Below are 16914 nucleotides of genomic sequence, written 5' to 3' on the forward strand. Positions count from 1 at the left end.
ATAATTTCTTCCATGAAGCCAGCCTACTAGCCAATTCATACTGTCTGATCACATGATGACTCTCGTACTACACTTGGTGCTGTATATTGTATGCAACTTCGTGATGCTTTTCATGTACTTTTTTATATATATAAAAAAAAAAGATTGCAACATATTATAACTGCACTAATACTGGATCTTGCTACTTTTCCTATTCACTTCTTTTCAAAGTCTATTATTTTACGATATCTACTTCTTTTTATTACTATTTACCATTTTTGCTAACACTTTCTGACCATTTCTGTATTATTCTTTGCCAAGATACTAGCACGTAGAATTTCAAATCTTACCCTTCCAATATGGCGCCCACTCCTCATTTCTCTTTTTGTGCTGCTTTTACTTACCTTGTCCCTTTTTTATCTCTCGGGGACCATTTATCAAGACGGCTTTTGCACACAACACACTTCACGTTTCCTGATTGTCCTGCCGCGCGGACCTATGTTTTCATAAGGTAAGCGCTGCTGATTCCACTAAGTCCCATATAATCATTAAGATAGCTCCATAACCAATTTGACTCCACCACTTTATATTCTGGCGGCTGAACCCGTGATATGCGCAGTCTCCCTTTTTTTAATTAATGCCTATTGGGTCTCGCACTAATCGCACACTTTTCACGGCATTAATTATACCTCCCATATTATGCCCGGCTTTATACACACGTGTCCTCCAATATAGCGCTGCACTTAATGTCTCACAGCTATTTGCACGTTATGACTAGGCTTTCCCTCAATCCCCGTCATGTTCACGATGTACAGATTTACTTTTCCTTATAATTCACTCTACCTTACTATCACATCCTCATGCCTGTTATGACCAGGACTCCAATAAGTCCTCGTTTCTGCTCACATTTACCACCGCTCCCGTCAAACCTACTAACTTTGGGCTTCTCTTGTCCTTTTCAATCACCTTGGTTACCATGCCCCACACCTTAGTTATTTACACATCCCTGTAGGATTCATGTGTCTCCACATTACCTATTCCCTGATCCCACAAACTACGGAGTCCTTACACATATGTATGTATTTTTTTTTGCTTTCCTTGGGCTTATCATGGCCCCCCTTTATACCTGACTCTGGAAACATGGTTTCTTATGACTCCTTGCTCGGGGACTACTGACATCACCAGCCCGGTATACGTTACCTGAATCATCACATGCACGTCGTTGGATAATATGTTTTTGTCCAGCCCTACTTATGCGAACTACTTACACCTACACTACTGGTATGTTGCTTTTTTACCCCCTAGGCATGAGTGACAACACCCTTTTATGAGGTCCTGGTGTACTTCTCACCACTAATAGATAAACACTAATAAGTGTACTGGGCACATCATACTTGTATGTCCAGCTAGCTACGATCACACTTACCTTTACTCTTTTGCTTTCACTTCTTTTACGTTTTCTATGATGCCCATTTTTTGACCCAAGTTTTTCTTGGACCATGGGGAATGATGTTATAACTTCTCTCCTTGCTATCCACTTCACTCCTTGACACAGTTCATTTTTTAAAATCTGGCCCACTGGGACTTTCTTCAGAACACTGCTACCTCATACTCCTTCTTTTCCCTTTCACTGACTCTTTCACCCCTTTCTCATTTTCTTACTCTACATCTTTTTTACATTTTTATTTTTCTTATCCCAGTTTGTTAATTTCTCTCATCATTCACTACCCTCCTACTTTTAATTGTGCTACTCTATGTTTATGATTTCTGATTCACAGCCTTGAAAAAGTCCTTTGGACGAAACACGTGTTGGCTGTTTGCTGAATGTACCTGTTCCATAAGGAATGACAATTCTCATCATTCAGAACACTGTGTTTGAACTTTGGACTCTTATTTCCATTTTGGAATTTATAAATAACTTTTCGGACTACCTTCTGGAGTGCCCCGGTATTTCCTTATTCGAGCTCAGGAAACTGAGATTGGAGGAGGCCAGGCTGAAGCTGCAGCAGCAACAGCTAGCCCTAGATAGGGAGGCCTTGGCAGTTCAAAGGGAAAGGCAGGGGTTGGGGTTAGCTCCCCATGGTGGCAGCAGCAGCAGTCTCTGGGATTATAGAGTCAGGGAGGACTCCATTGATTCCAGAAATTTGCACAAAATTGTTCCCCCACGCAAGGTGGAGGATGACATCTATATGTGGTTTGCTGAACTTGAGAGGGCCTGTAAAATTCAGAGGGTTCCTCAAAGCAGTGGGCTGCTATTCTGTGGGTGTCCTTTTCTGACAAGAGGATTGATAGACTTCTCACTGTCAGAGAAGAAGACTCAGACAACTACAGTGTTCTTTGGACTGCACTCTTAGATTGTTTTGGTCTAACCACTGAAAAATACAGAATCAAGTTTAGAGAGACCAGAAAGGAGGTCTCACAGGATTGGGTTGACTTTGTGGACTGTTCTGTTAAAGCTTTAGAAGACTTGTTACATGGCAGCAAAGTGTCTGATAATGAGGGCTTATATAACCTTCTGTTGAGAGACTAAATTTTGAATATCTGTGTGTCTGACCTGTTGCACCAGTACCTGGTAGACTCAGATCTGACCTCTCCTCAAGAATTGGGAAAAAAGGGAGACAAATGGGTTAGAACAAGAGTGAGCAGAAAAACTCATACAGGGGGTGACAAGGACAAGAAGAACGATGGAAAGTCTCATGACAAGGGTGGGGACAAAGATAAAAACAAAGGGCCTTATTTATACTTTTTGGTGCAAAACTGCACTAACGCAGTTTTGCACCAAAATTTTTAGCACCGGCTTGCACCATTTTTTAGCACCAGCTGGGCACCATATTTATGGAATGCTGCAAGCCGGTGCAAAGGGTAGTCTAGCTTTAAAAAAATGACGTTAGGCAGGTTTGAGTCTAAATAAATGACTCTAACCAGATTAGAATCATTTTTTGACGCTAAGGGGCATATTTATACTCTGTTTGCACCGAATTAATGTCATTGTTTTAAACTCTAATTCGGTGCAAAACTAACTCCATATTTATACTTTGGTGCTAGACCCATCTAGCACCAAATTTATGGAGTTAAAGTCATTTTTTGGAAGTGGAAAACTACCTTGCCTTAATGAGATGCACGGTAGGCGTTCCCATGCAAAAAATTACTCTATGGCCTTAACGCCATATTTAGGGGCATATTTATACTCTGCGACATATTTATACTCTGTTTGCACCGAATTAGCATCATTTCTTTTACTCTAATTCAGTGCAAATCTAACTCCATATTTATACTTTGGTGCTAGACCCGTCTAGCACCGAGGCCCTGATTTATACTTTTTTTGCGTCGCATTAACATCATTTTTTGATGCAAAAGTGGCGCAAACGTACAAAATATTGCCCCTTATTTATACTTTTTGCTGCAAAACTGCACTAACCAAGGACTGGGGTAGTGGTTGCTTTTCTCTACTGGTTCTGGAGGGGACATGGTGCGCAGAGTGCTGCACATGGTGTGTGGCAGTACCCATTCCCTCTCCTGGGTGTGTGCGCCATGAGATGTTCTGGGAACAGGTAGCATGATACTCCATGGAGGCAGAGAAACACTCCACCCTGTGGCAACTTTGCCTGCCAACTGCTGGCACTAACAGTGCTGGTTGTGGTGCCTCATGTAGTCTGTGCAGGGTCCAGACGCCTCCTGCAGCCTTGGATGGCTGCCCACTGGGAATGTTGCTCATGTCGGCACTGTCTGTGCACGTCGCGGGGCAGGTGGCGGTGGTTGGGGCGGTGTCTGTGTCGGAGATGCTGCCAGTGGTGCATGTGTCAGCACCTGTGGAGGGAGGCAGCAGGACGTCTCTTGCAGCCTTAGATGGCTGCCCACTGGGGATGATGCTGGGGACTGTTGCAGAGGCAGCAGACGTGCAGGTGGCGGTGTATGTGGCAGTGGTTGCGGCGTTGGCCACCGCCGTATAGGTTGCTGTTCTGTTTGGCAGAAGGGGTGACACCAGTCCCTCACCCGGAGGCTCCGTTCCCTGAGCTGACTTCCCTTGAGCCTTATGTCCCTTCACTACCTTGAAAGTCGCTGCTGGGATCTTGGCACTGTCCTCTTTTGTCTTGGATGAGGCCTTACTGGGTGGTTGGTGCAGTTTTTCCCTACGGCATGTGGGCCCCTTCTTCACCTTGGCAGGAGGCGGAATCCTTGGCCTCACTAGGTGGCACACAGGCAGCCCTGATGTGTGCCGCCCACGATGTTACTGTACTTGCAGGGACCACAGTGCTGGAGGATTTTGTGGCTGAGGTGCTGGGCTGGGATCTGGACATCCTGGTCCTAGGGGAAGGACGGGGGGGAGGTGTAGGGAAGAGGTCAATGTTAGCCAGGAAAAGTTTTTTAGACACACTGGGATGGGAAGATGGAGGGGATTTGGGAGTGGAGGAAGGGGTAGTGGTTGTAGGAGGTGTACGTGTGCTGAGTTTGGGTGAGGGTGCTTGGGCTGGGGGCTGTTGTGAGGTGGATGGCTGTTGAGTGGGTGTGTGCCTGCGTTTGTGTAGTTTGGGAGGAGGGCTCACAGACACACTGGGAGAGGACACAGGACGTGTGAATGGTAGTGGGGATGGTGATTGTATGTGAGCGGTGTGTGGTGATCGGTGTGCTGGTAATGGAGGTAGTGGCTGAGGATGTAGTGCATGCAGGTGTGAGTGGAGATGAGACTGGGAGGGAGGAGGGGGACGTAGAGGAAGGGGACACAGTGGAGGCAGTGGATGTTGTCGTGTCTGCATGGGGATGGTGCTTGTGTGAGTGCCTGTGGGATGTGTGGTGCTTATGTTTGCATTGTCCACTCTTGTGTGTTGATGAGTGTGCATGCTGGTCTGGTGGTGTGCTTGGGATAGGCTGAGGTAGAGGAGATTGGGTCTGGGTAGTGGAAGTTGGAGGTGGGAGGCTGGACACAGGGACAATGGTTGCCATCAGTGCCGAGGCCAGAGCCTGAAATGCTCTCTGTTGGGCTGCCACGCCAGAATGAATGCCCTCAAGGTATGCATTTCTTTGCTGCAAATGCCTCTCGACACCATGGATGGCATTAAAAATGGTTGATTGCCCAACAGTGAGGGATCTCAGGAGGTCAATAGCCTCCTCAATGAGGGCAGCAGGGCTGACTGGGGCAGGGCCTGAGGTGCCTGGGTGAGCAGGCATGGGAACCACGCTGAGGGGCTGCTGGGAGGGCGTTGTTTGTACATCCGTACAGGTCAGGCAGCCGCCATTTCAGGGGAGCACATGGCAGGGCAAATAACTGCTTAACAGTACTTTTGGCCAGGAATCCGGACAGACAGCACAACACACCAATTACATCACAATTGTTCTAAACACCCTTCTGCAAGCTATGTGGTGTATGACCTTCTGCTCACCCTTCTCCTCCATAGGGCACATCCGCTGGGGCAGATGATGAGATGACGTCATCCTCCGGTATACAGACCCCTGGTGGGGACCTGTCGACAATGGAAGACAGACACATCATTATCCCCTACAGACTTGATTGTGCCACAATCCATGAACTGTGTGCCCAGTTGGAGCCAGACCTGATGTCAGCTATCCGCCATCCCACAGGAATCCCCCCTCTAGTGCAGGTCCTGTCAATACTCCATTTCCTGGCCAGTGGATCCTTTCAAACAACAGTGGCCATGGTATCAGGGATGTCACAGCAAGTGTTCTCTAACGTGTTGTCCAGAGTGTTGTCTGCTCTGCTCAAACACATGCACAGCTACATTGTTTTCCCTCAGGTGGAGGATTTGCCCACAGTGAAAGGTGACTTCTATGCCCTGGGACATATCCCCAAAATCATTGGTGCCATTGATGGTACACATGTGGCATTTGTCCCCCCGCAGGAATGAACAGGTGTACAGAAACCGCAAAAGCTACCATTCTAACGAATGTGCAGATGGTGTGTTTGGCAGACCAGTACATCTCCCATGTGAATGCCAAGTATCCTGGCTCAGTGCATGATGCTTACATTTTGTGGAATAGCAGCATCCCTTATGTGATGGGGCAATTCCAGAGGCACCGTGTGTGGCTAATAGGTGAGCCCAAGGTCACAACACAGTTGACATAGGTGATTGGGTATGGGGTTGTCCCTAAGGGTTAGTGTGTCTCTAACAGTTGTCCCTCGATATTTGCAGGTGACTCTGATTACCCCAACCTTTCATGGCTGCTGACCCCAGGGAGGAATCCAAGGATAAGGGCAGAGGAACGCTACAATGAGGCACATGGGCGAACTAGGAGGATAATTGAGTGGACTTTCGGACTCCTGAAGGCCTGGCTCCGGTGCCTCCATCTGACAGGTGGCTCCCTGTACTACTCAACCAAGAAGGTGTGCCAGATCATCGTGGCATGCTGTATGTTGCAAAACCTGGCTTTGCTACACCAGGTGCCTTTTCTGCAGGAGGATGGGCCTGATGTTGGTCTTGTGGCAGCTGTGGAGCCTGTGGACAGTGAAGAAGAGGAGGCAGAAGAAGAAGATATAGGCAACTGAAACAACATCGTCATGCAATACTTCCAGTGAGACACAGGTAAGAGACTGGCACTGGTCCTCTCATATCATACTACTGTTGGACATTGCATGAATCTACCTCTGTGTATGGACCCTGACATGTCACTTTGGCTTTCCATTTCACAGATCTGGGTCCCACTTTCTGCCTTCTGCTATGTTTACAACAATTGTCAAACATTGGTATGTGAATATGAACATTGACATTGCTATTTTTATGAGAGGTTGCAATTACATATTTGTGAAAGTACAGACTGAATCCAGAATGATTTGTGATTCAAGGGTGTTTATTTCTGTGCTAGTAAGTGGAGGGGACTGTGCAATGGGCTGGGGTGATGGTGGAGGAATGTCTATGGTAGAGTCCAATCTCTTGGTATTACAGGTGAATTGTCCAAGGGGGCATAGGAAGTGGAGTAATGGCAGTTCAAAGTTGTCAGGGTGACATAGTGGGACAAAAGCGTGACAATCAGGAGAATCTTATTTCCTGGTGGGGGTCTTGGCAATGTTTCTCTGTCTTGTGCCTGGATCTCAGGGACCATTTGCAGGGTGGTTCTCCTTCTCTAGGGGGTGGGGTGCTGGTGCTGGTGCTGGTGGCCTGTTGGTCCTGTAGCGGGACCTCCTGTCCACTAGCACCTGGTCATCTTGATCCAGACGTGCAGAGCTGCTGTCATCACTGTGGGCCTCTTCTGTGGGGGGACTGGATATGTCTGGCACCTCCTGTCCGGTGACATTGGGTATGGGTCCTGTTGGTGTGTAAATGCATAGTTGTTGTATCTGTGTGTGCCATCTTGTGCAATGGTTGAGTTACCCTCTACTTCTGTGCTTGCATTATTGTCTTTGTCCTTGTGTGATTAGTGATTTTGGGGCCTGGGTGAGTATCTGCACTGGACATGCTTTGGTGATGGGTTTTTATGCATTGGTGTGTTATGCAGGCCTTGGTTTTGGGTTGTGTGGATTGTGATAGTGGGGTATCTGTGGGGTGTTGGGGTGATGGGTGTGAGGGTTGGCCTAGGAGTTTGTTTAGCATGCAGGTAGGGTGGGGGGATATAGGAGTAAAGATATGATTTACCAGAGTCCAGTCCTCCTGTTACTCCTGCGAGGCCCTCAGGATGCATGATTGCCAAGAGTTGCTCCTCCCATGTTGTTAGTTGTGGGGGAGGAGGTGGGGGTCCACCACCAGTCCTCTGTACTGCTACCTGGTGTCTGGATACCACAGAACACACCTTCCCCCGTAGGTCGTTCCACGTCTTCCTGATGTCATCCCCTGTTCTGGGGTGCTGTCCCACTCTGTTGACCCTGTTGACAATCCTCTGCCATAGCTCCATCTTCCTTGCAATGGACGTCTGCTGCACCTGTGATCCGATGATTTCCTCCACCATGACCCTGAGCTCGTCCTCAGAAAACCTGGGGGGTCTTTGAGGTGCCATAATGTGGTGTGGGTGATGTGTGAGGTGTTGTTTGTTGTGCTGTGTGATGTGTTGTGTTGGTGTGTGTTCTTTGAGGTGCGTGGATGTTGTATGAGTGATGGTGTTGTGTGCCTGTGGATGCTAGTGTTGTGTTTGCTATTTTCTCTCTCTGTGCGTCTTCAAATAAATTCGTTGTAAGGGGTAGTGGGTAATGTGGGTGTGTGTTTTATAGTGGTGTGAGTGTGTGGGTGTGGTGTGTGTATGTGTATCAGGTGTGTGTATTTTGAATTGTCCAATGTGATTGCATTTTGTAAATGTGTATGTATTTTGAGCGCAACAGTGTGCACCGCCAATGGATTACCGCAGTTGAAAGACCGCCCCGTTGATTCGTGGGTTGTGATAGTGTGGGCGTATTCCTGTTGGCGTGATGGTGTAGCTTTTGGTATCACCAGTTTATCACTGACCTTTGGTGTGGCGGACTTGTGTGGGTGTCTGTATTGTGGTGGATTACGAGATGTGGGTCGTAATACCTGTAGCGGATTTCCGCCGTGGCCACAGTATCTTGACGGCCGTCATTACAACAGTAAGCGGATTTTACTGCCAGGGTTGTAATGAGGGCCAATATCTTGAATTCTGAGGCAAGGGACCCAAAACCTGGTGCCACCAGGAGACTGGTCATTCCCTTGCAATACAGAGAATTTTTGTTGACCTTACCACATGATATTCCCCTTGCTGGACATCTGGGGCAAAGTAAGACCTGGGACAGACTGGTCCCTTACTTTCACTGGCCTCACATATCTGAAGACACAAAGGAGTTTTGTCACTCTTGTATCACTTGTTAAGCCAGCGGTAAGACAGGTGGCACTCCGAAGGCCCCCTTAATCCCACTGCCAGTGATTGGGGTGCCCTGTGAATGGGTAGGGGTTGATATTGTTGGCCCCCTTGACCCTCCCACAGCTTCTGGTATTAGATTAATTCTGGTGGTGGTTAACCATGCCACTAGATATCCGTTAGATATCCAAAAGCTATACCGCTTTGGACCACAACAGCTCCTGCAGTGGCCAAACCCTTCCTAGGAATGTTTTCCAGGGTGGGTTTCCCAAAAGAGGTGGTGTCAGACAGAGGTATTAACTTCATGTCTACATACCTAAAAGCAATGTGTCAAGAGTGTTGGGTAACTTACAAGTTCACCACACCTTACCATCCTCAGACAAATGGGTTGGTTGAGCATTGTAATAAAACACTCAAAGGCATGATTATGGTACTCTGAAAACTCAGGAGGAGATAGGGTGTCCTGTTACCATGCCTCCTTTTTGCCTACAGGGAGGTACCCCAGAAATGAGTGGGCTACTGCCCCTTTGAACTTCTCTTTTGTCTCTTTGTTAGGGGTCCATTAGCTCTTGTACAAGAGGGGTGGGAGGAACCCTTGAAGATCCCTAAACAAGATATAGTGGATTATGTGCTTGGCCTAAGATCAAGAATGGCTGAGTACATGAAAAAGGCCACTAAGAACCTTCAGGCAAGCCAAGAATTGCAGAAGCAATAGCATCACCAGAAGGCTGTCCTGGCAGTGTATAAACCAGGACAGAAGGTGTGGGTCCTGGAGCATGTGGCACGCAGGGCACTCCTTGATATATGGAGTGGACCACACATAGTGCAGAAGAATGGTGAGGTAATTTATTTAGGTGACCTGGGCACTCCTAGAAGTCCTCTCAGAGAACTTCAAGTGAACCGCATGAAGCCTTACTATGACAGAGCTGACTTAACCCTGCTAATGGCCACTGATGAGGGACAGGAAGAAGAGAGTGACCCTCTCCCTGATCTCTTCTCACACACTGCAGCTGATGGCTCAGTGGATGGAGTTGTCCTAGAAGACTGCCTTACTGAGTCTCAGAAGGAGGACTGTAGGAACCTCTTAGGCCAATTTTCTGAACTCTTTTCTTTGACACCTAGTCAGACTACATGTTAGCACACCATATACAAGGGCCAGTTTCCCTGTCAAGAGTAAGATTGTGGCCAACCTTACCATGTCAGAGATTGCATTAAAGCTGAGATTCAGAAAATGTTTGACCTAGGAGTGATAGATCACTCTGACAGCCCCTGGACTAGCTCAGTGGTTCTTGTACCCAAACCTCACTCTCAAAATGGGACAAGGGAGATGAGGTTTTGTGTAGATTACAGAGGGCTCTACACAGACACCAAGACTGATGCTCAACCTATACCCAGGGCAGATCAGCTAATAGATACACTGGCATCTTCCAAGTATCTAAGCACTTTTGATTAGACTGGTAGGATATTGACAGATCAAACTATCAGAAGATGCTAAACCAAAGACAGCTTTCTCAACCATTGAAGGGCATTATCAGTTTGCAGTTATGCCCTTTGGTTTGAAGAATGCACCTGTCACTTTTCATAGGTTGGTGAATACCATCCTTCAAGGTCTGGAAGCTTTCAGTGCAGCATATCTTGATGATATTGCTGCCTTCAGCTCCACATGGGATGACCACCTGGTCCACCTTTGATAAGTTTTGGAGGCTCTGCAAAAGACAGGCCTCACTAACACGGCTTCAAAATGCCAGAAAGGGCATGGGAAGGCAGTTTATCTGGGACACCTATGAGGTGGAGAACAGATTGAACCACTACAGGGGAAGATCCAGACTATTTTGGACTGGGCTCCCCCTACAACACAGACCCAGGTCAGAGCCTTTCTTGGTCTCACTGGGTATTACAGGAGGCTCGTTAAGAACTATGGCTCCATTGTTGCCCCTCCTACTAACCTCACCTCAAAGAGGATGCCTAAAAAGGTATTATGGACAGCTAGCTGTCAGAAAGCTTTTGAGGAGCTAAAGCAGGCCATGTGCACTGCTCCTGTCTTAAAAAGCCCATACTACTCCATGAAGTTCATAGTTCAAACTGATGCGCAGAGGTAGGGGTTGGGGCAGTTTTATCACAACTCAGTACAGAGGGCCAGAACAACCAGTAGCTTTTATCAGCAGAAGTCTGAGCCATAGAGAATACTGTTGGTTCGCCATGGAGAGGGAGGCCTTTGCTGTGGTCTGGGCTATGAAGAAGTTGAGACCATACCTCTTTGGTACTCACTTCATTGTCCAGACCGACCACAAACATCTCTTATGGCTAAAGCAAATGAAAGGAGAAACCCCTAAATTATTTAGGTGGTCCTTTTACCTACAGGGAATGGACTTTACAGTGGAATATAGACCTGGGAGTAGCCACTCCTATGCAGATGATCTCTCCAGATATTTCCACTTAGACAATGAAGACTCATCTGGGCAAGGTTAGCCTTATTGTCCCTCCTTTGGGGGGCGGTTGTGTAGAAAAGTATCCTCTTTTTGCCATGATAACCCAATTTTCTGCTTGAGGTCAGTGTGTTTGACTGTGTTCACTGGGATTCTGCTAACCAGGACCCCAGTGATTATGCTCTCTCTCCTCTAAATTTTGTTGTTGCATACTGGTAACCCAGTATTTCACCCAAAATTGGCATTCTGATGCCCCCTTATAAGTCCCTAGTATATGATACCTAGGTATCCAGGGCATTGGGTTTCCAGGGGATCCATATGGGCTGCAGCATTTCTTTTGCTAACCATAGGGATCCCCATGCAAAGGCCTCTGCAGGACTGCTATTGCAGCCTACATGAAAAGGTGCATGCTACCTTTCACTGCCATTTACACTGCACCAGATCATTTATAAGTCACCCTATTGCAGGCTCTCCAGCCCTGACGACATGGTGCAGAGAACATGTGTGTGAGAGCACCCCTGCACTAGCACAGGTGCCCCCACGACCTCCAGGACCATTTTCCCATACCTTGTGAGCGTGCGGATGCCATTTTACACGTTTACTGGACATAGGTGACTACCTTTGTCCAGCTACTAATAATAACTCTGTACATAGGTATGGTTGGTATCAAACATGTAATCATACCCCAAGGCCTTCACAAGCATTGGTTGTATGTTTCTATGCACTTTGGGGGCTCCTTAGAGGACCCCCATTATTGCCATTCCAGCCTTCTGAGGTTTTCCAGGAAGCCTCAGCTGCTGCCACTTCTCAGACAGGTTTCTGTCCTCCTGTTGCTTGAGCAGCTCAAGCCCAGGAAGGCAGAACAAAGTATTTACTTTGGGAGAGGGGTGTTACACACTCTCCCTTTGGACATAGGTGTTACAGGCTTGGGAGGGGTAGCCTCCCCAGGCCTCTGGAAATGCTTTGAAGGGCACAGGAGGTGCCCTCCTTCCATAATCCAATCTGCGTCAGGCATAATGTATGCAAAGGGGGCATACCCCCAGTAAGGGGAGCCGGAAAAATGGCGCAAGGAAATCAATGAGATTTCTTTGCGCCATTTTTCACAGCACTTTTAATGCCTGCTCAAGAGCTGGCGTTAAAAGGGGGCTGCCATTTTTTAGATTGTGGCCCTATGTGCTCTGCAGGAGTAGCACCAATATTTTGGCGCTACTCCTGCAGAGTACGTCAATAGTGTCATAAATAATTACACTATTGGCCCCTACCCTGTGCCATGGTGCACTGTATTTTAAAAATGGCGCACACATGGTGGCGGTAGGGGGGTGCTAAGGAGTGCAGGTGAAAGTAGCGCTGCATTTGGTGCAGCGCCATTTTCCATAAATCTGCCCCTAAGTATAATCTTTCATGTGTGTGAGCACTGTGTGACTACAATGGTATTGCATGAGCTTTGCATGTCTCCTAGATAGGCCTTGGCTGCCCCTAGATAACCTGGCTTCTAAACACTGCCTACATTTCACTAATAAGGGATAACTGGACCTGGTATAAGGTGTAAGTACCACAGGTGCCCACTACAAACCAGGCCAGCCTCCTACAGCAACTGTCCAATCACAGGCAGGCAACCACCCTCTTGGATGATCACTTCCTGAGAAGAGTAGCAAAAATCAATCTCAGTGAGCAACATTCTTTAAAAATCCAAAATGGTAGAAACTGAATTTTGGTGGTTAGGTCTGGCTGAGTCCACGCACTGGTGTGGCTAACGAGCCTTAACACACCCTTTTCCTGCCTTCTCCTAATCTAATCAAGGGGGCACCTGGTTGTCTGGGATTGTCGGAAAAGGGGGAGGTCCTGAGTTGTTTCAAATGTCCTTCCCCCCTTTGAAGTCCAGTTTGGCTGCTCTCCCCCATCCTGTTTTCCCCATCTACTGAGGCATATTTCCTTCCCCAAGCCTTGTCTTCGCCTTTAGCCCAGGCTACTTTACACCTCATCAAGGCAGCCTGGCCAGGCTGCCAGAGGCCGGACAATCAGAGAAGGGCACTACAGAGCTGAAGTTGGCAATTTTCAGGTAGAGTTCTAAAACTCTTTCCCTGAACTAGTTAAATTAAAGTCAACAATGGCAAGTTGTTTGATTTATTATAACAACAAGTTTGATACCAACCTTGACATATTTAGCTCCTTTTGGGACATAATTAATTAAAATAAAGTCTTCCCATTTCAGCCTATGGGGCCCATTCACTAGAGTGAGGAAAAAACAAATTTGACTATTTTTGCTCACTAGGGTTAATAAAACAATTTTATAAAGGCCCTGCTTATAATTACGTAGCACCCAGCCCTAGGGGCACTGAGGGCACTCCTTAGGCGTGACTAATATGTAAGAAATAAGGCAGTTTAAGACTTTGGAAGTACTTTTAATTCCAAAGTAAAATTTGCATGTAACTTTAGTTTAAAAGCATCCAGCAAGGCAGGCCTGCCTTTAAAATGACACTGAGCACCTCAGTAGTGCACCTCTGGGTGCACTATCTAAGCTGTCAAGTAGGTTCTCATTATCCTTATGAGGCTGCTGGATTCGGGCGGCAGAATCACCTGAATTGTGGGGAACTGAGTCCAATCCCACGAAATGTGACAACTGTCGGCCTAATCCAGTTTTCCAGCTAACTATCAGTGCCTCATCTCTGCCCAAGAGCAGGGATGATTGTGGCAACCAGGCACATGAGAGAAAAGACTCCTCAGTGAAATTGTGGTCAATCACATCTCACCCTTTTCTCTGTTAGATTAGTCCCACATATGCAAAGACAAACAGAGACAGAAAATGGTTCAAAAAGGTTCATTGAATTAGCTACCTTTTAGATAAAATGGCAAGAATTGCAATAACTAGGATGATAAAACACGCTAGCAGCAAAATGGTGACAAGAAGAGTGAAACACAGAAAAAGTCCCACCATACTGTCACTAGGAGTAATATATATGGTTCCTACCTAAGTTATGTTAGAACACTGCGTGATGAGCCCTAATCTGCCCTTCCGGTTTCCCTCGGGGAAGACATCATCCCCCACACCTGAGTAAGGAAGTCTGTTGCCTAGAAAAACACCATCCCAGGTAGGCCAGGGATCCGGTAGTCTATGCAAGCAACTGTAGTGAAGGCAATCAGCAATCAGCATGTGGTTGTGGTAATTTAGCTGGAATCTCCCTCTAATGTGTATGAGACAGAGAAGTGTTTTCATAATAACAGCTGATTGTCTGAGAAAATGTCCCTATGCAAGGATGTGTATGTTTCTGTGAATATTGGAGAGACAGCGTGCTACGTTGCCGGCAACTCTTTCTGGCTGCTGCCTTGACACATTTTTGTTGATTCTTCATCATGTCTCAATCTGGAGATACATCAGCTGTAGCTGCTTTTGACTTAGTGAAACTGAAGAGCTATACAGTTGCTCAGTTGAAGCAGTTCTGCAAAAATCTTGCCTGTCCCACTAAGGGGTCCACCAGGAAGGAGAAGCTGCAGAAGGCACTGAGGGCCTGAGTGACAGCCAAGGAAGCTTAGGGGCACAGAGAGGGGGGGAGGAGGATGAGGATGTGGAGGTGCAATCCATATACAATGGCATGGTGGGTGGGCCTGTTATATCCAGGGAGAGCGTCTCAAAGGCAGGTAACTGTGTGTCATGCAAGGGTCTGATCCCTGAAGAGTTACAGAACAGACAGGCAGATGGGGTTCACCAGTTGGAGTTGGAGAAGTTTAGGAAGCAAAGGGAGATGGAAGAAAGGAGGATGGCCATAGCGGAGAAGAAGAGACTACTGACTCATGAGCTCAGCTTGAGGGAGCTGGATCAGAGGGGCCAGTCCAGTAGGGATGGTGGCAGCAATATCACAGTGCAGTCTGAGAGGAGGGTGCACATTCCTCAGGACCTTGTGAAGGATTACAAAAGGGAGGATGACATATTCTTGTGGTTTAAGGGGCATGAGTCTGCTCTCCATATGAATATGTTCTCTGAAGCTCATTGAGGGGGGCAGGTCTGTGGAAGCACTTTGAGATAGTGGGGAGGGATACTCTGACATCATTAGGGGATCCCCAGGGCCTCACTTACTCTATCATGAAGGACGCCATACTCACAGGTCCCACTCCTGATCAGAACAAGGACAAGTTTAGGTCCTATAAGAAGGAGGAATCCCAAAAATGGTTGGAATGTGTTGATTCTTTTTGCAGGTTACTGGATGGTTGGGTGAAGGGCATAAGGTGTCAACGTATGAGGAGCTTTACAATTTAATTGCTTGGAAGCACTTGTACAGTTTATATTTTACAGAGCTGCGTCAGCACCTAGTTGACAGCAAGCTGACTGCTTCCAAGAAGCTTGCGCAGTGAGCGGACCATTGGGAGAGCACCAAAGTCTAAAAGAGGTATGGGGGACACCACGCCAAAGGTGGACAGGGTCTCTCTCAGAAGAAGGGGGGGTAATGGTAAACAGGGGGAGTTCTCCGATGGGCCCTAACCTTAGTCCCAGGGTAAGGATACCCAGCCCCTCCATTGAAAAGAAACCATGGTTCTCCAAAGGGAAACCTGTGAGGGGGGTCCCCCTGTAAGTGTTATTCATGGGACCAAGTGGGTAATGTGAGGGGGGACCCCAAATGCCCCAAGCGTACACTGGCACCCACTGGTGCTCAGTCACAGGGTTTGACTAGTGTCTTGCTTAGGGAGGAGTTGGTTCCAGGTGGGTGGATGCCAGCTGTGATGACCCTTGTCTTACTAGGGGGCAGTGAGATGGTCCAGAAAACCCTCATGCCTGAGAACACTAAGAGGTACAGGCAGTGGGTGACCAGTAATGGACAGAGGGGGGAGGCTCTGAGAGACACAGGAGCCAATGTGACTACAGTGAGGAGCCACCTGGTGTCTGAAGAGCAGATAGATCCCTATTTACTTCACCAATTAGTTGCAATAGGCAAATCAGACTGTCCAACCATGCCTGTGGATTGTTTGCTTGGTAATGACCTGGAGGATTCCCTTTGGAAGGAGGTGGAACTCAGGTCACACTTGGAGATTTGGGTCTGCCCTGGTGGGTATGCGTATCTACCAGGTCAATGGCAGCCCGTCAAGGTGGTCAGAAGCCCTAGGAGCCTGAAACAGTGGCACAGGGGACCGCCAAAAAGAGTAAGGGCAAAGGGAGTGGGAAACCGGCCCCAGAAGTTCCCATGGTCCAGGAGGAGGTGGAGCCTAAGGGTGATGAGCCGGAGCCTACAGGGGATCAGGTGGCTGAGATGGGGGAGGTCCCTGAGATGTCACATTGGCAGCAGGAAGGGAGACCCACCAGGGAGGCCTTCTGTGAGGCACAGAGGACATGCCCTACTCTAGTGTGTTTGCGGCAGCAGGCTGCAGACAGGTGGCTGGGAAGGAGCCAGGATCTCAACTGATCTACTGGGAGGAAGGCCCCTTGTATAGCGAACCTGAGCCTGGGTCAGCCCATGTGCTGGTGTTACCCCAGTGATTCAGAGCCTTCCTACCGGGTCTGGCTGATGAAGTGCCTTTAGCTGGATATCTGGGGCAAGACAAGACCTTTGAAAGGCTTGTCATCCACTTTTACTGGCCCCTGATGCACAGGCACTAAATTGCTCATTGCAGGTCTCGCCAGACTTTTCAGGCAAGTGGCAAGAGTGGGGGAAGTGCAAGGCTCCCCTCCAACCTTTTCAAGCATTAGTACCCCCTTTGAAAGGGTGGGTATTGACATTGTGGGGCCTCTGAATCCCAAGATAGCCATGGGCAACAGGTTCACCCTCATCTT

The 16914-nt window shown here is 47.8% G+C and overlaps 1 long non-coding RNA gene across 4 annotated transcripts in view; it reads left to right on the plus strand.

The window, feature by feature from the left end:
• The first annotated feature begins 398 nt into the window (after positions 1-398).
• The window catches only part of LOC138261330 (uncharacterized), a 312982-nt gene continuing 296466 nt past the window's right edge, over positions 399-16914 (plus strand). For 2 of the 4 annotated variants that reach the window (XR_011199077.1, XR_011199074.1), the window contains exon 1: positions 403-490. This is a non-coding gene — a long non-coding RNA (uncharacterized lncRNA). Of the gene's footprint in view, positions 491-16914 lie in introns of all 4 variants that reach the window. The other 2 variants (XR_011199076.1, XR_011199078.1) reach the window with 2 other exon arrangements.

This window comes from Pleurodeles waltl, chromosome 10 (assembly GCF_031143425.1).
Source record: "Pleurodeles waltl isolate 20211129_DDA chromosome 10, aPleWal1.hap1.20221129, whole genome shotgun sequence".
Taxonomy (NCBI): Eukaryota; Metazoa; Chordata; class Amphibia; order Caudata; family Salamandridae; genus Pleurodeles; species Pleurodeles waltl.